This window comes from Lissotriton vulgaris, chromosome 6 (genome assembly GCF_964263255.1).
Source record: "Lissotriton vulgaris chromosome 6, aLisVul1.2, whole genome shotgun sequence".
NCBI classification, from domain to species: Eukaryota; Metazoa; Chordata; class Amphibia; order Caudata; family Salamandridae; genus Lissotriton; species Lissotriton vulgaris.
The window spans coordinates 1742074894-1742098573 of NC_141694.1; the positions used below are offsets into that span (position 1 = coordinate 1742074894).

General features: G+C 44.9%; 1 protein-coding gene across 3 annotated transcripts in view; it reads left to right on the plus strand.

Annotated features, from left to right (window-relative positions):
• LCLAT1 (lysocardiolipin acyltransferase 1) overlaps positions 1 to 23680 on the plus strand; it is a 554842-nt gene that overhangs the window by 77699 nt on the left and 453463 nt on the right. The window contains exon 2 of one of the 3 annotated variants that reach the window (XM_086927978.1): positions 20142 to 20352. The exons of the other annotated variants lie outside the window; for them this stretch is intronic. The gene's annotated coding sequence lies outside the window, so the exon portion shown is untranslated. The remainder of the gene's footprint in view (positions 1 to 20141; positions 20353 to 23680) is intronic. 3 annotated transcript variants of the gene reach the window in all.

The window sequence follows — 23680 nt, forward strand, 5'->3', positions numbered from 1 at the left end:
GCTGCCAGCACTGAAAAGAGGACATTGCTCTGGGAAGTAAGGAAGAGACAGAGTCCTTTTACTTCTCTGCCCGTCCCGAACATCCACAAAAGCAAGCAGATCCTTTTCTGAATGCCTTTGCTATTTCTGCCGTCTTGGGACACAGTTTTGAAAAGAAAAAGTAGGGGAACTGAATTTTTTTAATAAAAGAAGTAGGGGCACGCTGTGCCCTTCCGATCCTCTCACCTTTATGTTTACTGTATGCCCCCCATATTCCAACGCTGTTGCCCGCCAACCCGCGGTGTCTTTACTTATTGGAAGGTCTGACGGCGAAAACCAAAGGCACCCACATAATTTTAATTCTCATTCGATGTCTGGATCAGAGTTGCCACAGTGTATGTTATGTGGTCTAATGATGCTGAGCTCTGGATTTATTACCAGAGCGTGAACGGAAGAGTAATGATGATGACGATGACACCACAGTAATCCTGTACTATTGCTGAGCAGTGCTTCAGTTGTAGCACTGTCAGGGCCTGTGCTGGGGCTTTCAGCTTCTCTCCTTATTAGCACAGTGATTCCCCTTTTTGCATTCTTCCTTTTAGCAGGGTCCGGCTGAAAATGGGTATATTTTTGTCACAGCGTATCAATCACTTTATTTTTCTTGCCGTGCTCTTTATTCGTGGCAAAGCAGATCTCACTTACTGTGACGGTTGTATCGATGATGAGCTATAATGATCACATTACGAAGGCACTAAACACTTCCTTTAGAGCCTCCTATTAATCTGAGGGGGTGTCTGTAAAACTTTTATCCCTCTACTTGTCAACTGCAAATAGGCAGCATCAATGTTGCTAACCTCTGGCTCCTCAGTGCTCCCTACATATAGTTGTAAAAGAAAATGGCGCTGTCACAGAGACAAGAACGCTCTCTGTCCCCCACCACATCACTTCTGCAAGCTAGGCTGCACCAAAGTCTCCATTACAGCCTCTGAAATAAGCTGTGCTATTTTAGCTAAGATGCAGCTCCCTGGGGGTAAAAAGCAAAGTGCTCCACTTTGAACAAGTGAGAGCAAAATACTCTCACTTGTTTAAAGTGGAGCATTTTTTTGCTATGGGATGACGGAAGCAGTGCTCCCCGGGACATTGCTTGAGCCAGCCCTAGCGGGTGGCTTGCCCCACAGCATTTACAACTTCATGCAGGGGTGTCGCGTGGCCCCCTGCATTTAAGATAGTTAGCCCCTGGGAGGTGGCGGTCCCTGCAGCTGCATGAGGGGGGCAGGAGCCCCCCACGCATTTTTATTATTTTTTAAGCATAAAGCCTCTGGGAGGCTGCGGACCCCAGGGCTGCGGGGGGCACATGCCCGGGAGCTGGTGGTCCCCTGCAACTCCTTTTGAAAATTGCCCCCGTTACCTGGCCCACACAATAGGCCTAAAGGAAACTAAGCACGGGAGCCCATGCTTTTTGTTTTTTTTGGCTGGATTTGCGCATCCACTGCGAATCCCTCCAAATTATATTTATTCAATGCTTTTTTTTGGCCCTGGGGGGGTTACCTGAGGAGGCATAGTGGTCAGGGTGTTTGTACCCTGACCCCATTTTCTTGTTTTTTCAGGATTCGTTTTTACCTTTTTTCTTGTGACTCGGTTCAACCAAGTCACAAGATGGCTGCCAACACTTCCTGGTTTGAAGTGTTGGCAGTCAATCAGATTGCATAGACTAGATTGGAAGGGTTCGCGGTCCTCCAAGCCCCCAGTTGTATATCTGAGAAATATTTACATTACTCACGAACTACTGAACGGATTTACACCATTTTACAAAAAGATTGCTTTTGAACCAAGAGCTAACTTTTTGCCCAATTTGCTGTAATTCAGTTCAGCAGTTCGAGCTGTAGCCGTGTCTGAAGTTTCCTATGAAAATTAACATGGAGAAAACGCTTTTAGGGACCCCTGCTTTTTCTCGGCCCCCGCTTGATTGATCACCCCGAAACTTTCAACACAGCAGCTGAAGTGAGCGGGCCATTAACATTGAAAATTTCACGAAGATCCATGAAACGGTGCCAAAGATATTGGCAAAAACGCTTTTCGAATAGAAACCAGGTCCTAACTAGAACTACCTAATATATAAATCTATCATTTTGTAATTTTAAAGTTCTCAAGGATTCATTTTAAGTGTTGGTGCCTGTCGGAGAGAGAGAGCACCAATTTATACACTATAAGGACAAAATGCATGGCAAGGCAGTCAATAATTACCAATAGCATCTGCCAGAAGTTACATGTTAAATATGTTTGGGTGCATGTTGAACCCTGACATACCCAACGGATTCAGTTATTCTGACTTCTTTGACCACAGAGAGGTAACGGAGATCTGCGTATTCTAGAAAGCAACCCAATCTGAAGTCTCTGCCACCTGTTTTTTTTTTCTTCTTTTTTAGGCAGTCCCTATGGCAACCGTAGGGTTACTTTGAAAAGCTAGATATTTTACCACAATCCTGATTTTAGTTATCCAACTACCAAATCATTCGCTTCTTGGCCAAGATTGATGTGAGAAGTTGAGCAGACATCTGACTTAGTAAAAAAATTAGTTGCTAAGCAGCACTTCGGAGTATAGGAGCATGGTATGATATGTGTATAAAGCATTGCCATAAGCCAGCCCTCAGAAAATAATTCAAAAATGGGCCAAAGAAACGGTTAGTAATCAATAACAGATTTTGTTATGTACTTATACGTTACGTTTTTCATCAATTATAGAAGACAATTATGCGTGCATGCATTTTCCCTCCAAATGAGTGGTATATTATACTTCTGTCCTTAACCAGATCAGTGTCGCTGTTACCTATCTTGTAATAGGTCCTTAAAGGAGAGCTCTGGGGATTGATTTTATGGCATTCTCCTGTTCCAGCCTAATTGAAGATTGGGAGGTAACTTTACATTTTATTGGCAGCTGAGTATGGAGTTCTATCCCACCAGTTCCTATGGCTGCCCTCCTTGGATATTCAGTCCATTTAAGCAGGCAGCCAAGCCAAAATACTTTTTATACCGTTGTTAGTGGCAAGATTAATTATTGTACAACAGTCAAAATCTGACAAAGTTCCTACTCTCAGGGACCGGTATGATAAACTGACCAAAATTTAATTTAATAATACTACTTTGTAGCCCATTCAGGCAAAGCCGTAATTTTTAAAATAATTTGGACAATCTCTTCATCAACAATTTGGGTAATACTTCCACTGATCTAGACCTTGTTGTCCCCAACTTAGGGGGTTCTAAACTCCCTATGCTGTATTATTCTTCCCAAACTGAACGATTGGTGCACCAACTACCCTTGTGTGTGTAGAAATATTGTACTAACTAAAGAGTGATAATTAACATCTCTAAAATAAAATTCATGGCATAAAGCACTCGCAAAAAGTTAAGATAGACCTTTAGAATTCATGCAGTGAAGTTAGAAAGAGTGAAACAGTTTGATTACCTGGGCTTACGATTTGATGACAACTTGTCTTAGTTGACCTAGGTCTACAAGAGCAAGACCCTGATGAGACCAAATTTGGGTGTAATCGGCCAATATGCCAATAAGATCAGAGGAAGATCAATTGAGTACATCATCACGCCTATAAAGCAAAAGTCCTGTCAGTAGTTTACTGCTGGGCAGAACTAGGGGGCATAGGATGGACCTCCAGTATTCTCAAAAACACCGAAAACAGATTCTTTAAGCAGTTATTCTATTTAGATCCCAGCACTCAGACAATGATGACCTTAAAGACCGAGCTTGGCCTCGCCCAATAGAGCCCCTCGCCTCCCATAAGCCTTCCTATACTGGGTCACATTATGGACTAATAAGTGCGACTAACTATGTATCTGTTGTCTGACATCTTGGCAAATCGAGACCTGACAAAGCTGCAATGTTTGTGCCACGTTGCTGCTGCCCTTACAAATCTAGGATATTTTTGCTTCCGGTCTTGCCCTTATTCAATGCCTTGGGACAGTGCAAAAGTTGTTTAAAAGTCACGCTTGGTCTATTCAGAGCAGAATGGGCCCAGAAGGACGACTGTCTTATGAAAGTACATTTTAACCTCAGGCCGTCAATTGCTTATGACCCATACTAAAGCTCTTTGGTGCCACGTAAGAGAAACTTTTTGTCTGGAATTTTGTCTAGAATTGTGTCTAGTTATTTTGCCAGTATTTCCCCTTGCATCAAGCGTTGGAAAATCCACAGGATTTCTGTGACAAGGTAGCCATGTTCTTTAGAGAAAATGTCATGAAGATCTTTGCAGATTTTCCAGAACCCAATGACAGGTCAGTTGCTTCCTGGCTGGATGAACCCAAGGATACTACTCCCTGCATTGAAGATGTCACTCCTAGACGGGCCTATTCACAGCTGTTTATCTAGGTTCTCTCAGATTTCAGTTGAGAAAATTAAAACATTTCCCTGCTCTCCTTCTGTTTTAAAGCCAGCGCCAAGACACCTGTGGGTAATCAAGCGCTTAAGAAAACAGATTAACATAACAAAATCCTTTTAGGATAAATCACCTCGGGCTCAGTGATGACCCTTGTCCTCCCAGGGTATTGCTGTTGGTTCTGGACTAAATTGCGCATTCCTTGGAGAAAGTCTATTCACAGGTAATGGAGTCTGGAGTGTACCTGCAAGGAGGCATGTGTCATCCCACTTAAGAAAAATCCTGACGAAGACTCTGGTGACTTAAAAAATCTCGGCTCAATTGCTCTGCTGCCTGCACCAGCTAAAATCCTGAAGAAGCACATCAACCAGGAATTGGCCAGTTTTTCACCGACCATGCACTCCTGAACCCTTCTCAAAATGGGTCTAGGAGGAATCACAGCACTGAATCTGTTCTTGTGGTGGTTGCTGATTCGATTTGCAGGCAAGCCGACCGTGGACGTGCGGCCATTCTGGTTATGCTTGATCTGTCTGCAGCCTTTGACACAATTTCATCATCTCTGTTGATATGAATCTGCAACAGGCTGGTCTGAGGGATGTCACCCTCAATCTGCTGGAGTCCTTAGTGAAGAAGACTATTACTGTCCGCTGTAGAGATTTTAGAGCCAAGCCTTTTCAGCTTCCCTATGGGGTTCTACAGGGGTCCTCCCTTAGATCTACTTTATTCAACATTTGTATGTCACACCCACCCCCCTTGACAAAATATGTGTTCTCCTTTTGGCTTCCAGGTGTTTGTTGTTCTATATGAATGACTGAGAAGGGATGGCGGACATGTTTAGGACGTGTATAGTAGAAATCAGCATTCGGATGAGGTAGAAATGGCTTAAAATGAACTGGGAGAAGTTTGAGATTGTTGTTTTTGGAGCCGAAAACTCGACTTGGACCAACCGTTGGTAGCCGGATACTTGTGATTCTCTACCTGTTCTGGTAGCCACAGGCAAAAATCTGGGGGTGATTTTTCCATAACAGCTTGACTTTAGACACTCCGTTCAATAGAATGGTGAACTCCTGCTTTTGGGTTAGACTCCTTCCTTTTCTTCCACAGGGGCTTAGGGTGTCAGTGGTCATTGTGCTTATCAAGTCTCGTGTGGGCTATTGTAATGCCCTTTACTCAAATGCTAATCACTACTCTTTAAATAATCTCCAGGTTATCCAAAATACAGCAGCTCGACTGGTGCTTGGTCTGCCAAAACGCATCTCAGTCAGGGAGGGCTTGAGGACTCTCCGCTGATTGGCAATAAAGAAGCCTATGTCCTTCAAAGCCCTTTGACTGGTTCATAAGGCTCTCCATCTGCAGGGCTCTTGCTATCTCAGGACTGCTTTCAGCTGGTGTGATCCTAGCAGGCCTTTGCGATTGGCAGGACGGACTAAGTTGGTTGTTTCTAGGTGCAGGAAAGTTCAATGGGTGGAGACAGAGGTGCGGACGAGCTTTCACGGTGGCAGCTGCCAGGTTGTGGAATTCCCTCCCGGAATTTGTGTTTTATTTTCCGCAGGTTGGTGAAAATGTGGTTATTTTCCTAACTAGATTTCCTTGTTAGTCGCTCTGACTTTATTGGTTTACTCTTTTTAGGTCCCTGAACTTTCCCTACCGTGTCTCATCTGGTTCAGCACTTTGATACCTTCTGATTTAATGCACTTACAAATGGTCAAAAGCTTAACAGCCACAGATCAATGCATGTGCAAACTGAGAGGCCAGAGTTTGTGCTCCATTTGATGCTGTTATGCACTTACACGCTGGAAGGCAGATCCTTCAACCTATATGTGGAGCCTACAGCTGAAGGAGGTGCAGCAAGGCTGTATCACTCTCTCTGACTGAAATCGACTTTTAGCCTAGGAGGTGGCTCTCTACATATCCTGTACTTGGACATTGACTAGATCCAACCTTCCCTCCCACAACTATGCCCATACCGGAGCCCTGCACAAATGTAATATAGATTTTTGTAATATATGTGTTTTTTTTTTTTTCAAAAACAATTTTATTGGTACAAAAATAAAAAATGGGCATTTTAGAAGACATTCAAGGCATACAGTAATAGGGCAAATCAAAAAGATGAGTAAAATCAGATACAGCAATACATTTTAAAGAAAACAATACAGTTGTGGCAGCACCTCAGCCCCTCCACCCCGCTCCCGGAACCCCTTATCTCCCCCCCCCTCTACTCTGAGTTGCTATAACTGTCTAACTGCGGTGGTTCGCAAATGAGCCCTCTATACTCACTCCAAGCTCCCCAAATCTTGGTCCACTTCCGGGGACATTTCCAATTCAGATACACCGCTCTTTCCGCTACCATTGCAGAGTCCAGATCAGCACACCAGTCCCTGAGCGCCTGCACGAAGGGCGACCCCCAAACTTTGGCTATATTACGTTTAGCATACATAATACCTAGCGTGGCCCAGTCCTGCATGGGGTGATTAAGATCGTTGGGTTCCCAAATGTTCAACAAGCAGCAGCGCGGTTCCGGAACCAGTGAGACTTTAACTACTTGTGATATGGTCCGCATAACCGTGGCCCAAAAACAGGCAATCAAGGGGCAGTCCCAAATGGTATGAAAAAAGGTTCCCTCCTCCCCGCATCCCCGCAAGCAATACTGATGTGCAATTCTCCCTATCTTGTGAAGAGTGACCCTAGTATAATAAACTCGGTGTAAAATTTTCAGCTGTATCAATCGGAGCCGGGATGGCACAGCAACCTCACGAGGAGAGGAAAGTGCGGCCTGCCAGTCTGACTTGTCAAAGTCACTTATCTCCACAGTCCAGGCTGTCCTACGCCTCAGAGTGGGTTCAGGCAGGTTATTGACAACTTTACGGTAAACGAACGAGGTCTCCTTTTTGGGCATATGTTCCGTAAGCAGTCTATCTTCCAGTGGGGTAGATTCAGGCAGCACTTCACCAGATGGAATCACTGACTTGAGGGCATGGCTAACCTGCAAGTACCTGAATCGTTCTGTATGCACTAAATCGAAGTGGTCCACTAATTGGTGAAATGTAAGGATGGCACCACGCCTCCAAAGGTCTCAAACGGTTGAGATGCCAATCAAGTCCCAGGCCTCAAATCCCCTACTGTTGCAGAGTCGGCCTAGTCGACACGATGACCAGAGTGGCGTCATCTGCGTGATCTTATCTTTACATTTAAGGCGAGACGAAGCCAAGTACCACAACCTCATCGTATGGGCCGTGGGGCCCAGTAAGACCGCCGCACATTTTAGGGTCATAGAGCACGACTAGCACCCCTCCGCCACCTAGGTCATACCTGTCCACTTTATACCCCAATATTATAATTGAATGTCCGGAAGTGCTATGCCTCCATCAAACCAGCCCCTAACTAACTTTTGCCGGGAAATGGGCGCTGGTTTGTCCCCCCAAAGGAGACCTGAGACCAGTGCGTTTATAGACGTAAAATATTTTAGAGGCACAAGAAACTGAGTTTTTTCAAGGATATACAATAGCGGCGGTAGAGTCATCATTTTGAATAACACCGCTTTCCCCAGAAGGGTCAGTGGTAGGGTGTGCCAATGCTTCACATCCGTACGGAATCACTCCAGCGGAGGCGACAAATTATGGAGAAAAAAGGCCTCCTGGTTAGGCGTCACCCAGACCCCTAGATATTTAAAGGGCCCATCAGTGATCACCAATTGGCAATCAGCCGGAAGCAGTGGTGGGGGTCCCTTAAGGACAAATAATACAGACTTGGACTAATTGATAGTGTATCCTGAAGCCCTTCCATAAATTTCACAGATGTTAAGGAGTACTATGATTGATCGCCTGGGCAGGGTCAAATAGAGAAGGAGATTGTCAGTATACAATGATATGCGATCCTCCCACGACTCGATCCAGCTAAGTCCTTTAATCAATGGGTCCCATCGTATCCATGCCGCCAGAGGCTCCAGGATCAGTGCGAAGAGCAGGGGCGACAAAGGGCATCCCTGACGCGTGCCACGACCAAGTTTAAAGTCCCTGGAGATATGGCCATTAGCCACTACATGCGCGAGGGGTTTTGTATACAATAAATTCACCCAAGCACAAAACTTGGGACCGAAGCCCAGATGTCGAAGAATCGCGAAGAGATAAGGCCGTTCGACCATGTCGAAAGCCATTCGGGCATCCAATGAAAATCACCGCTGGTTCCGAAAGACTAGGTATCTGTGCCATTACCGCGTTGACCCGTCTCAAATTTAGAGCGGTGTTCCTGTTTGGCATAAACCCGGATTGGTCCGGGTGGATAAGCGCCTCCAAGTGCGTGGTCAGTTGACTAGCTATCATTTTCGCCAATGTCTTCGCCTCCGCATTTAACAATGAAATCGGGCGATAAGATGTGCACTCGTCCAGAGGCTTGCCGGGTTTCGGTATAGCGATTATCGTGGCTGTCCGCTGGTCCCGCGGCAATTCCCCCTAATTCAGGCTATCCACAAACATCTTCAAAAGATGCAGAGCCGTGAGGTCGGAGACTTGCTTGTAAAATTCTATAGGGACTCCGTTCGGTCCCAGGGCCTTACCCGATTGCAAGGAATGTATCGCAGTCAGGACCTCATCCTTCGTGAATTCAGATTCCAAGAGTGTGGCTTCGGAGTCTGACCGTGAGGGCATTCGTATATCCTTGATATAAGTCTGCGCCTCTTCTGTTGACATGTGGGCGGTGGGGGTATAGACAGTCTCATAATAGTCTGCTAAGGTATCTACAATGTCCGCGGGAGTGGTGACTACTCCACCTTCTGGGGTGCGGAGCTGCGATATCGTCCTTAAGGCCTTGTCCTTCCTTTCCAGCCAGGCCAGGAGTTTCCCCACCTTATCCCCAACTTCATAAATAGTGTGCTGCGCTCGCAGGAGCCGCTGTCGAACCGGAGCCCGCTGATATTCAGTGAATTCAGCCTGTTTGAGGCGCAACTGTTGCGCAGCCTCCTCAGTAGGGTCTTCCTCGTGTCGTGACTGTAGCACAGCCAGGTCAGCCTCGATCACCCGGAGGTCAGCGTTCACAGCTCGCTTATGACCTGTTATAGAAGCTATCGCTTGGCCCCTTAGCACCGTTTTATACGCCTCCCACAGGACCCCTGGCGAGCGAACGAAATCCGTATTTTCTTGGAAATAATATTTTGTAACCGTGACCAGCTCTTTTCTAATTTGAGGGATCTGTAAATAGCCGGGGGAGATCGGGAAAATTCGCCTCTGGGCTTTAAAATAGAAGGAATATGTCAGGGAGACCGGGGAATGATCGGAGATACCTCTAGGGCCTATCAGTTCCTCCGTTAAATGGGGTAGACTATCAGCTGAGAGGAAGAAATAATCGATGCGTGAGAGACTATTGTGTACCCCCGAATAAAAAGTGTACCCACGTTCCATGGGATGTTTAAATCTCCACCCATCCCTGAGGCCTAGTGCCTCTGTAAAACCAGCCAGACTTACCCGACCCCGGTGTTCTGCAGGGATGGTGGTCCAGCCCATCGTCTACAACCGCATTGAAATCTCCCCCTAGTATGAGCTCACCCTCCGGCAACGTCAACAAAAAAGCGCTAAGGGCGGGAAATGCAACCGCATGAAGGGCTGGTGGAATGTACACTGTCACCACATTGAACTTCCTCCCCTTCCACAAGCAGGAGATGGTTGCAAATTGCCCCTGTGTATCCTTCCATACCTGCTGTACAATCAAAGGAAAACGTTTGCGCACTAATATGCCCACCCCCCCTAGAGCCAGTGGAAAATTCAGAGTGCACTGCCATCGTGTATCCCCAGCGGTCTAAAGCCCTAAAGGTCGACCCCGCCAAAGGGGTCTCCTGAGGCAATCCAAGTGCCGGGGCTGTACGGCGTACATATAGCAGTACCAATCCCCACTTAGTTTTATCCCCCAACCCGTGCATGTTCCAAGTAAGCAAGGTCATGGGAGACACCGGAGTCATAACCGGGGCGCTAACATCCGTCCGTTATCGTGCCACCCAATTCCTCGTCTGCCATCACAATCAAAACATCCTTGGGAGCCGATCACTGTATCATGCACCTTACTTAGCGTATAGAACTTTGAAATGCAGCCCATAGCCAAAAACAAAATCCAACACCCCCCCCCCCCCCCCGCCACTGTAAGCACAATTCGCACATTGTCACAGCAGTCAATATCATCAATCTCCCGTATCCCAGAATCTTCCCCCCCCCCCCCCCCCTCCCCCCGCCCCACCCTGCTCCCCTGCCTGTGGACCTCGAACTGCCCACCCCCCAACACGGCAGAGTGCCTATACTCCCCCCCCCCCCCCCCCCCCCAACACGCAGAGGTGAAGCGATTTCCCCCCCCCCCCCCCCCCCCCCAACCCGTGGCAATCACATTATCTATAATAGAATATCGCTTACCATTTAAAGACACAACCTTGTGTTGGTGTTTTTAACTTCCTTTTCATTACATTTTTATTGATTAACACAACTCGTCTTAAGCTCTGGTTTGTATATTGTGTGGCCCTAGGACTGAAACCATAAATACATTGATTGATTGTTAAAAATCTAGGGGTCCTTAAACGATCCTAATGATTCTTTCTAGAAATGTTTATGCTCCAGGCAGGAACCGAAGCGGAGGGGGATTAAATGGCTGATCTACTTGGCTAATGCTTCTAGAACTGCACCACCATGTTTTATGACTGCTTGATTCTTTTTGCTGGTATTGGTTGCACACCTGTATTATGTTATTGTGTAAAACTTTAAATAAAGCTTCTTAAAAAAAGAAATATTTATGCTCGCTATAATGAGATTAGCTCAGGTTTTTAATGGCTTTAAGCTTCCTTGCCTATGAATTGTTTAATAATTTATTATTGTATAAGTGCACGTGTCTCGACTAATGTATTTCTGAATGAATGTATTATTAAATGTAGCCCCTGAATACAAAAATGTATTCTCTGCTTGAACAAGGTTAAAAGAGCATGGGTTGGACTTTGGCCGGCTAAATTATCCTTGCTTGGATCATTTGTATCATATTTTTAAATGTCTGGTATTGTAAGATTTAGAACGTTAGTGGTTTTTCTGTGACATCAGGGTGGAATTTAAACATTTGGTGGCCAAAATCTTAATGAAAATCGTTGTAATCGGGTAAATGAGGACATTTTAACAGCAAGAGCGATCGTTCAGGGATTTTTTATCCTGCTTAAAGAAATGCGAACCTTCTGATGGCTACTTTCTGGAGGTACGGAAGACCTGCCTACTGCAAGGGGTTTGAACAGGATCCTGAGAATCCTCATTAGATGAGAACTGGGCTCCCCTCTTCCTGTCCTAGTGGGCTTTAGGAGCCAGGGGTGGCTTTCAGCCATGACCTGTGCAATAGACCTAGAGTCAGAGCATGCAGGGCAGAGTCTGTGCCACATGGCTTTTGACTTTTTCTATGTCTGCAGTTGGCCAGTAAGTGTCCATACCCATTGGTCCTGCAGCCCAGTAATGGACTGGATAGTATTTGGAATAAAGTTAGTGTAAAATTGTCCTCTCACCAAAGGTTTGATTTGAAAGGTATGAATGTAATATTGGGGAGCTTGATTAACCATGTGGCTAGATCTTTAGCAGAAAATTCATATTTCCACTCTCTGTCCCCTCTGATTATCGCCCCGGCCTTCCGTGGGGTGTGATGTGCCACAAAGAAGTCTGTTTAGATGAATAACGCAGATACTTCTCTGCTATGCCAGCAATTCTCCTCCTATGACACCCTTCTAAGCACTACGGTGGTTATTACCCTCCCCAAGGGCTTCATTCGAGCCCATCACAGATTACTTTGGAAGGTTGTGCGATGAACGCAGGACATAATGACATTTGTTGCTTTTACACAGTTGACCACAGCAATCGCAGGCTGCCAGGTAACCAGTTGTAGTACACAAACCCCTTTCTGGATGACAGGGAAGGTGAAAAGTAAGGGCCGCAAGAATAAACCGTCAATATTAAAACGTTTGTTGGATGTAAAAATAGGATCTGGTAAAGATTTTCACACCAACTGTAGTTTTTTTTTTTTTTTTTTTTTTTTTTAATTTTGCTGCTGCTACTTTTAATTTTGTAGCTGTTACTTGACATATATTCTGCTGCAACTCACAAGCATTTCTGGAACACCAATACTGGAGTGAATTGTGCAGGGAGATCTAGTAAATGCTCTGTTCCAGCAAGGGTCCCCTTCTTGAAAACATTTCATTCACGTAGGCCCATTCCTCATCGCTGCTTTAATTTGGATGGCGGTTTAGCCTTTCCTGGTAAGGTGAGGACACACGTACAAGTACCCACAGAGGGGAACATTCCGTGAAAAGCCTCCGAGGTGCTCCATGGCAACCCTCCATGATGTCTTTGCGATTAAAACTGTGATTCAGTACTGATTCCCTGCCCCTCGCCTCTACTAGAGGCGCGAGTGCTTGTTCTCTCTGTGCTGATGCTTATTGGCAGGACTGTGAGTTCTTTTAGACCAGATTTGTAGCCCTTTCAAGTGTGTGTGAGAAGATGGTAAAAACAAGGAAAGGACGCAAAGCTCAGAAAACCACTTTTATATCGCTTTCCTAGAATGACTTCATATGGGCCCGATTCACAGAACCCGCGTGAAAGCGTCAGAAATCTGCTGCTTTAAAGTTACTTGTCTGGTTATAGCAGGAGCCTACCTTTTTTAGCGACCCACAGAGAACCACATGAATTTTTAGAAATCTATGGTCACTGTAAATTTTACACTGCGGCAGCTCCTCCATCCTGGCGGAGGACTGTCGCCCCACCATCCCCCCCCCCCGCTTATCAGATTCACAACGCGAAAAATAAAATGCTAATAAAATAGGTTTATCATTTTATTTTTCTTCACTGGGTCGAATCTTGGGGACGGGACCATTGTGATGACTAGCACAGAGGAGCAGTGGTGGCACTGCTGCAAGTGAGTGCGCATGTGGGTTTGGCCGGCTGTCTTAAGTCAGCCAAGCTGACATGCGCACTGAGATGTCTGCAGCCCCAGCGGCATTGCTGGGTTGGAGACAGCAGGCACATGCTCCCAGAGTGAAAATCCAGCCTGCTCAGGCCAATCCCAGCGCTTCTCTCATGCTGCCAGCAGGATGAAAGCAGCGCTGGGATTGGCTGTAGGGTAGCCTCAGCCTGTCCTTCAGTAAAGCCAGAGTAGCAGAAGAGCTGCGATGCTGCAGGTGGCAGGTTAAGGTTTTTTTTTTAATGTTGTTGTGACCCCGCCCCCTATCCGCACTGCCACACTGCTTTTCCCTGACACCAGCCGTTACTGATTTTACAGGTACTCAAATGTGTAAAATGTATGCATGCAGAATGTGTGTCTGGTGGAAAATTCTGTGTGTGAAAATTATCCACTAATGTGCAACACAACATTTTTACCTCTCTGTGGACTTTTTTTTCAGTACTCCACGCTGAATTCCAATCCACTACACCCCCATTAAATATGGGCAAGGGCCCTCTCCTTCACTACCTTGAAAAGACATTTTACACATGGATTTTACAGGTACCAATTGATCTAAGTTTCTAGAGTGGCAAACCAGCTTCAGGAGCTGAGCAAGTATTCATAAGTGAACAACTTTGGGGGCGATAAATTCCACTCTGCTGGCAGAGTTGGCAGAGTTTTTGCCACTGAATGTTACCCATGTAATGCAGATTTCTGGCTAAAGTCCGCCAATGGTTAGTTGGCAAGCGTGAGCGAGAATTGTCGTCCCCTAGCATGATTTTCAGACGCTAGGAGGGCACCCTGTGAGACATTCCCAGGTCGATGCTCATGACCGTTTGGGGTGGGAAAGCTACTTGAGTGGCAGCAAAACAACCTTGAGATGCAGCACCCGCAGGTGCACTGTATGGTCCCATTCGCACAGAATTATTTTAGCACGGAACAAGCACCCATCGCTAAAAATCATTGTGACATGCTGATTACCGCCCATTCGTGGAACTCTGCAGAATCTCGTGGAGTTTTCAACTAACTCCGGGAAGTGAAACTCCGAGTTCTGCCCACCCCTAGTCACCTGCTTCTAGGAGTTGTACTTCCCATAAACCCTTTCAGTCGTGTTACTTACCTTAAACCTGTGAATGTGGCAATTGCTCTATGGTGGTGATTTATCTTCATTTGTTAGTGCACTTTGCAAACCTAAACTCTCAGCAAATTCAGGACTGTGACGAAGAATGTGGAGCTAATGTAAAAAGCAGGGATCAATCTTTTATAAAGCAGTGGTGGAGAGTGCAAGGATGAGTTTTAACACCCCCACACGCAATTCTACCCCACTCATATTTTAGAGACCAACCTGTGTAACTGAATCCATATCTGCTGTCTTCCAATGCCAGGCTCTGATCCCTCACACAGGCCACTGCTTGCAGGAGAGTAGGATCTGCCTATTATAGTTACCCCCACTTTTTGCTGATGTTTCACTGTTTTCAGACTTTGGTCTGCCTGGGGCCCTGCTAACCAGGACCTCAGACTAGCTGCTTCCTCTTTAAAATGATTCCATGTACTTTAGGTACACTCCACTTTGGTTACTGAGGGACCCTTATGAGTCCCTAGTATATGGTACCTTAGGTACCAAGGGCATAGGTACCCCAGAGGCCTACCAGGGGCTGAAGCATGTATTATGCCACCCTTGGGAAGCCTTCCAAAATGACACCACAGGTCTGCTACAGCAGCCTGTGTAAGGTTGTGTATGCACCGCTTTCTTAGATATAGGTTCCCTATATCTACCTTATATCACTACACACATAAACCTATCAGTCACCCCTATGGCAGGTCTTATCAATCCTGAAGGCAGGGTGCTGGGTTTTGTGCGAGAGGGTGCCCATGCATGAGCAGGGCCCCTCTGCAGCCTTCGGAATCTATTCTCTAGGGCTGTTCCGTGATGCAGCCAGACCATATACTCTTAAGTGCATTCTCACCTTGCGGAAAATGCTAACTTTCGAATGCCTGCAAGGAAACCTATCGTCTTTGGTGTAAAACACTTTGGAATCATACCACTCCACCAGTTCTGGCGGAGGGGGTATGATTCCACCCTTCTAGAGGGAGAGACATGTACACACCGGTACACCCGGTACCAGTTTAAAAGAGCCCTGGCATCACAAAATTGATGCCACAGCCACAGACATGAGTCTGGCCTCCTGCTGCTGGACGAAACACTGGCAGGGGAGGCCTGGACAATAGGTTTCCTGTCACATTGCCAGTGACCCAGACTCTGTCCCCTCTGCTTTCAGGTTCCTCACAGCTTCGATCCAGGCTTGGATCACACCGGACACTTTTCTTCTCGACGGCAGCTGCACTTTGCAGCAGATCGACATTGAAATTAACGACTATTCCCGACACCAAAAGTCACCTATGCACCTGGCTTCCCTTGGTGAGGTAACTCGAGTACACCGGTGCTCCCGTGGGTGTTGGCCCTAGAACCCCTTAAGTCTAAAGGGGTATGCGCAAAGTCCTCTTAAGTGTCCTTAATCTTTAAATTTCAAACCGCGACTTTCCCCATAAAAGCTAACTGCGTCTTGTGGCTGTATTCTCACACTGCATGTGTCCCCCGTGAGTCCCCTGTGTCACTACCTTGGGAGGTTCCTTGTGGTCCTGGCTATTCTACAGGCTCTAGGCCTCAAGTCGTGGTTCTTATACCACTTTCTTAATATATGGTTTGGTCCTTTCTGGGGCCGAGTATAAATTGTGCTATTTACTGAAGCTCCATTGTATTTCAATTGTGTGCTTTGCTCTGTAATCCGAGCTTACTAGAGTGTTTAGTAATAAATACATATATTTTATATATGTACCTTGTGGGGTTCTCCTTTCATTTAGACATTCAAGAGGTTATGATCTGGTAAACCAAGCTGCTTTACACTCCTTCAAGACTCTCCATAGCTTGATTGTATATATATTTGCAAATACTTTGTATATGTTTTATTATTCTTATGGTTGGAACATTCTATGTTGCACTGACTAATCAGTATTGTGTAGTATAAGATTATATGGAATTCTGATTTCACTCTGAGCACTAGCGCTGTGAAGTACCCTAGGTAGCGCCGCGACTAGGGCAACTGACTCCGGAATCTGGGGATCACGGTTCGATCCCCGGCACCGGCGGCAGATTAGCCCAGCACCATGTGACTCTGGGCAATAGCTTGCTTAATCTTCCCGACGGCCCCCAGCGCATAGAGACCCTAACGGGTGATTGTGCGCTTTACAAATGTGGATTATTATGATAAAATCAATTTTGAATAGGGACTTGTTTGTGTTTTTTGAATGTACTTACCCTGTCCCTGACTTGAATTTAGGGTATCTCCCCTGTTTTTTTCCTTTTTTGCTCTCCATAGCTACCACTAGGATAGCTTTCAATAAAGGTTATCTTAAACCTATCAATAAGGGTTGGTTGGACTGGTGCAAGGTGCCCACTAGAATAGTGGACAACATATGCCAGGCCAACTTCTCACACTTCTTGCTTGCTTTCTTTGACATCAGGGCCTTCTGGTTAAAGTGGAGCATGTAGCATTCTTTTTTTTACGAAGCACAGTAACTCTTTTGGGTTTGTACATGTGTTCTAGGTCTGTGTTTCGATACCGACCTTGATTGCTCAGCTGTGCTGAAACATTCAGAGGCGGCTCCACCGCAGGGCGGAGGAGCGTTGCCCCACTGCCTGGCTCAGAGACAGCAAATGAAAAATAAAACTACGTTCTTGCATTGTTTTATTTTGCATTTGCCGGCTCTGAGCCAGTGCTGTAGGGAGGGGCGGGCCGAGGCATAGGAGGGGGAAGGAGGAGTGCAACGTGCCATGCAGGGCAACTTTCTGCCGTCTGTGAGAACCCCAGGATACGTGAGGGTCCATCCATGGCACCCACACATGCAGGTATGGTGACCCAAGCACTGAGGTGATAATTATTGTTGGCATGTATGGCATGATGGTGCCTACCCTAACCATGCCTGCCTTGGCTTAATGGTGGTGGTTCCTGGCGTATTTGTGGGCAGCCTTGTTATGATGATAAAAATGTCTGAGCTGCTTCCTGTTCTTCTCTTCACACTATTCTCTTCTGCAGTCTCTCTCAGACACTTGCGCTATTTTTCTCCTCATATCTTACTTTTTTTAGTTTATACATTTCTTTGTTTAATTTTTACGGGTAGTGCCTTTTGGATACACAATGCCCTTTTCCTAATACAGACTCTCAACACAGCAAAACTGTCACATATCTCTCTTCCCTTGCAGTCCTTCCAATCCCAGCTTACACTTCATTGCAACAAAAATCTAATATTGGACTCAAGCTCTTGTCAAATAGTGAAGGTACGTAACTAATAAGCAAATTATAACAATCCCCATAACTATGAAACATACCCCGTCCTTCGCCCACAAAGCATCCGCCCCCAGTTCTCCAAGTGATATTCAGGAGCTCATGCCCGGGCTCTACCATGGTCTGCTTCCCAAGCATCGAGCATGCATAACAAGGCTATGATCCTCATATCTTTCTGAAACACTCCATCTGCATGTCACTCCGAATCCCTTTCCTCTTCAGCACCCTCTTTTCACTCTCTACTGCACGTACTTCCTTGCATTTCTTTCACTTAACTTCACAACACACACCACACATGCACTCACCTGTAAGCACTGAATTTTCTTTAACTTACACTCTGTCACTACTTTCAACGCTCTTTACCTCCTTCTCTCACGTTCACATATAATATCACTTGCAGTGGGCAAACAGGACTATTTCTCTGTGTGTGTTCTGCAGAGAGGCCAAGAATTGGATGAGCTTTTATCCGCAATGCTTTTGGCCTGAACTTCACAGCTTTCAATCATGGCTCACTTGCATCCTCAACCTACACGTCTATCTACATAGAGGCAAATCTTTTCACCCTACACATTATACATGAGTAATATGTTGCTTGCAAAAACTACAGAAACTCACTAAGCTGGAAAATGCTAATATTCTTCAGAAATGCAAGAAGAAGTAAAATGTGAAATGTAAACAAAAACATAATCGCTCTTCCCAGGGAGAGGGGGCATTGTCTGGTTGTGCTGGCTATGATTATCGCTGGTGGTGGGCCGTAAGAGGGTGTAGGGGTCCGGACATTTACAAATGGGGCAACATTGTCTCTTGTGACACCTAACGCTGGTTTTGCTGCACATTGACCCCTCGCCTCAGAGGTTGCTAAACAGTACAAAGTACATAAGATGAACCATGTTCGGATGAACAGTTTACTTTCTTCAGATCCGATTTGGAGATTACACTTTGGGTGGAATGCATGCTGTTTATAATACAAAATACATGTAAACAAATTATAAAATACACTTAAAAAAAAACTTTTGCCACAGTCCATTGAGGTGAACATGTGAAAAGATGTTTCTGAGCTGAGCAGTCACTTCTGTGCTCTGCAAGTTTGATAGTTTATTACAAGGGATGATGTCAAATCTGATTAACCATAAAAAGCAGTAAATCAGGCCAACAACAAGTTCGTATGCAATGTTTAGAACCTCTGAATTGGTGCTAGGGTGCATGGCCACCAAGATTTTTTTAAATCTCTTTTGTTCATCTTCGTGATTTATCTATGCTTTTTCTGTTTCATGTGTATACTAGGCTTCAGTGATGCAAATTATTATGACTTTATCAGGATAAAGGTCTTGTGGCTTCATTTCTTGTGATTCAGGATCAAATATCACATGATTTCACTTCCTGTGATATCATTGAGGTTAAAAAGTGTTTGATATCACTTCGCCTACCCTAGGCATTTTGGTGCACTTGCATTCATGGAACACATTGTTGGACCTGGCCCTCTCCGCAGGCCCCCGCCAACATTTTGCCTTTACTCCTCCTATTTCTGCTGAATTTGTTTTTTGCTTCTAGGACTCTGGTTAGCAGTGGTAAAATGCGCAGTGGTAAAATGCTTGTGCTCTCTCCCCTAAACATGGGAAAATGGGTCCACCTGCTTGCCATATTTAAATTATTTATAAATCCCTTGTAAAATGGTTTAACATATACCCAGGACCTGTAAATCAAATGGTACTACTGGGCCTGCAGCACGTAAAGTGCCACCCACTTGAGTAGCCCTTTAAAACATGTCTCGGGCCTGCCACTACTGCCTGAAGACTGTTTTAAACTGCCAATTCGACTTCGCACTATAACCTCCTTGCCAAGCCTTAAGCTCCTCTTTTATTGCATTTACGTTACCCCCTAGGTAGGCAAGAAGGCAGGGTGCATTGTAATTAAAAGGTTGGACATGTACTTTTAAGGTTTACATGTCCTGGTAATAAACACAAATTGGTTTTTCACTACTATGAGGCTTACCAGTCCCATAGGGTTGCCCTATTACATTTAGTAAGTGCTAACTTTTGATTGGGCACAGATAGGCATTTCAGGTTGGTATCTATGAAATTGCCGTTAAAGAGGATTTTTAATTACATAGTTGGATTGTAAGTTACAGTTTTGAAAATGCCGCTTTTAGAAAGTTGACATTTTCATGCCCCTTGACATTTGGTGCCTGCAGCCTGTCCTTGGTCACATGACTGGTTACGGTTGTCAGTTGGATTTTGTAAATTTGTCTAGACAGTGGCACAATAGAGAGATTTAGTGTGCCTGAATGGGACATCTGCTGGTTGGATGGGGGTGGGGCGGTGCTGGGCACAGCCTCACTTGAAACTGAATAGGCTGTGCTCTGCTGTCATACAACGGCTTGTCACCACTGCATTCTCGCTGCCGCCAGTATAGAGGAAGACAGAGGAGTCGTGAAATTCCAAGCACTTGAAAGTAGGAGAAGATACTAGAAGTGTTCATTTGACGTTCACTTTCCTTTCAGGACCTGTGGAAGAACTCAGAGGACTGCCTGCTAATGTAGACTGCTGTCTACTCCACAAGAATGCTTTGCTGCACCTGGAAGGACTGCTTTTCTGCCAGGAGCCTGTCTTGAACCCAGGACTACCAGAGTAACTCCAAGGTCTACTTTGCTGGCCTCCTGTTCAGAGCCACATAACGGTCTCTACCATCTTGAACCTGCACCTTGATCTAGCGTGAGTGAGTCCTAACCCCCCGAATAACGCCCCTCCAGGCCTGGACCCTTGATGATGGTGCTAAAGGTGCCCAGACAGCCAAAATCCAAAACTCAGGAGTTCGAATATTTTTGGGGCTAAACACTGCTCTGAGAACCAAGGGAAGACCAGGGCCAGCCTGCTCCCGCTACTTTCCCCGCAGGTGCAAATCCTGTTCAGCTTTCCTTTGTCCAAGGGGTATGCAGCCTTCAGGAAACTCTTGTCTGCTACAACCTCCTTTTTCAAACATTTAATCTTCACTGTGACTTTGTCTAGCACTCCCCTATGATGACACTCCATCCTCTGACACTACTTGCAGCCTTACCCCACTGAACTTACTTAGAAGAAAATTTGAAGATTTTTTTTTTTTAATTCCAAAGGTAATCGCAGACCAGGCTCAATGGCTCAATCTACTTTTTGTATCCAACCCGTGCTCCATTGTCGTCACTCATAACTCTGTTCTACTGTTTGGACTTTTGTTGTGGTGTGTGATTTTTCTTGTGTTGTGTTTTCACTTTATTACTGTGTGTTGCATAAATACACATTGCCTCTAAGTTGAGTCTGACTGCTTTTGTGCCAACCTACCAGAGGATTTAAAACATGTTAATTTAGTGAATTTTGTGGTTCACCCTGACAGGGTTTGTGGCTGTTGTTTGTACAAGGGTCCCTCCTTTCAACCTACAACCCAATTTCTCACACACATGCTTGTTATTTTATGCTGGGTATTTAAATGAGTTCAAAACAATCTGATATCCTAATTGCTATGAAAGTTTCTAATCCTGAATTAGAATGTGGCCACCTTCTATGTTTAATTAGATATGCAACCATAGTACTTGACTTGTTTTATTTATTTAGTCCACTCCTGAACCTGAAGTACCATACATTGTTATTTATTCATGTGTAAGACAGGATTTTTTTTATTTAAACCTTTTATTTTGTTCCTGTTTTAATATTTTTCTTCACAACCCTTAATATATCCAAACAAGAATTGCTCCCAATCAGAGCCCTGCATATTGCCACTTATCACCTGTTGGTGCTGGCGACGAAGCACCTTTATGATGACGCATGCCAGCTAGTATGAGAGTGATGGGTTACATAATTTTTAATGCTATATTCCTGTAATTCTTCAGATTTAGTGTAGCAGGAAGGTCGTTAGATATGTTTGCATTATGATTGCCTTCATTTGACAGCACACAATCTTGTTAAAAAAAAGTACATAAAAACATGCTGATCTGGTAAAGTGGATGTGCACCTGGTCTTCCTTTTGTGTGTGACAAATTGTTAAAGCCCGGTTTTTCTGTAATTTATGTGGCCAAGGGGATGAGTCTCACTTGTTATAATGGTTTTGTGCAGATGAGAAAACATTAGCTTCACTGGGACATTTTTGGAAAGACCTATTGAATATTATGGTCAGTTTTTTTTGTTTATGTAATACAGATTGTGGCATGTTTGTTTTTGTGTAGTTTTGACTGTGTATCAGTGCATTAAATGAGAGGGATCCTGCAGATCCGGCAGCTATTCAGCCGGTACCAGGATCCGGGGCTGGACCCAGTGAAATATGCTGAATGTATACCGGTGTAATTCGTCGTTACAGGGATGCATTCAACAGCACCCACTGCGCAGGGGCTTTCTTATTTTCAATACCAGATGGGCCTAAAACAAAACCTAAACATAAGCGGGCATCAGCCCCCTGATCCTGGCTAGGATGGTCTTTTCACACTACAAGGTTGCCAATTACCACACATTTTTTCCATGCATGCCATTACCATGTATATGCCTTTTCCATGTTTACCATGCAGGTAAGTATAATTAAGGTAAGTGTTTTAATATATATAAATAATATATTCACGGTATAAACAAAGGTTACAGGATGTTATAGTTAGGCTGACATTCCACTAGTACAAAACCAGAGAAAGTCAGCCGTTTTAGTTAGCTGACTATAATGTGCGCCCTCACAATGCACTGCTTATAACCTCACATATTACATCACTCATGACATGGTCTATGTTTGTGAGTGAGTGAGGAGATATTTATTTATTTATTTATTTATTATGAGTTTTATATAGCGCTGGCTAGACCCGGAGGTATAGGATCGCTTTACATGAGGATCAGCGAGTTACATGTTACAAAATTACAACAGTTACACGAACCAAGACATTAGATAATAACAAGAGATATTAACGCATAAGCTGGAAAGGGGAGGTAGCCACAGGATCGCGGAGGGAGGAGGCTGGAAGGGAAGGAAACACAACGGGAGACTAGGAAAACTATGTCCAATATCCGGCTGGGTAAGTGATGGCCGAGGCGGTGAACCAAAGCCAAACTCCTCTATAGCTGCCTAAACAGCTCCACCCGGCATCGGCCATGTCGCAGTGGTGAGTCCAATCTTCATGGTTTCCGCCCAGGGGGCATCATCATATATCCATCTGCAGCACCATCCCCTGTGACCCTTCAAACATCAAGGCAGTTTCAAATATGTATTATACGCAGTGCAAGATGGGCTACACACAGTATAAGATAAGCTGCCACAAAATGTACAAAAAGGTTGTGTTTAATTACTTATGATGCTTTTACTAGTTATACCTTTGTTATAGGTTTTTCATTAACCTCTCAAAAATGATTCGACAAATTTATGCTGGCTTATAGGTGATTCTTACTATGTTACTACCTGAATGGAGCAGTGAGTGGGTGAGCCAATGGCTGTATGGGGTACTGTTGCGTGTGTGAGAAGTTGTATTGGTGAGTGTCTGTATGGCTGTGTTGGTGATTGATTGCATGTGTCAGTACGGGTGAGTAACTGAGTATGTGAAAGGCAGTATACCTGAGTGACTGGGTATATGACTGACTATGCATGAGTGAATGTGAGAGTGGCAATATGAATGAGTGCATGCTTCTGTCGGTGACTGTATTTATAGCTGAGTGAATATGTGTTACTATTTGTATGAGTAAATAGGTGGGTGTGTAACTGGGTTACTAAGTGGCTGTATGATTAACTGTATAGGTGAGTGTCTACGTGTGTGAGTAGTTCTATGGGTGACTCACTCAGTGTGTGAGCGCCTGTATGGCTGTATGAGTGGGTATGTCAATGGCTGTATTAGTGAGTGAGTGGGTATATGAGTGGTAGTAAGTGGATGTGTGTATAGATCAATGAATCCGTGAGTTGGTGTGTAAGTACTGATATGGCTCTGTGAATGGGTTTGTCAATGGTTGTGTGACTGGCAGTAGGGGTGTATAAAAGATTCTATAGCGGTGTGACTGGGTGCTTCAGAGATGCTGTAGATGTCATCACTGATGTCCTCATTGATGTCAT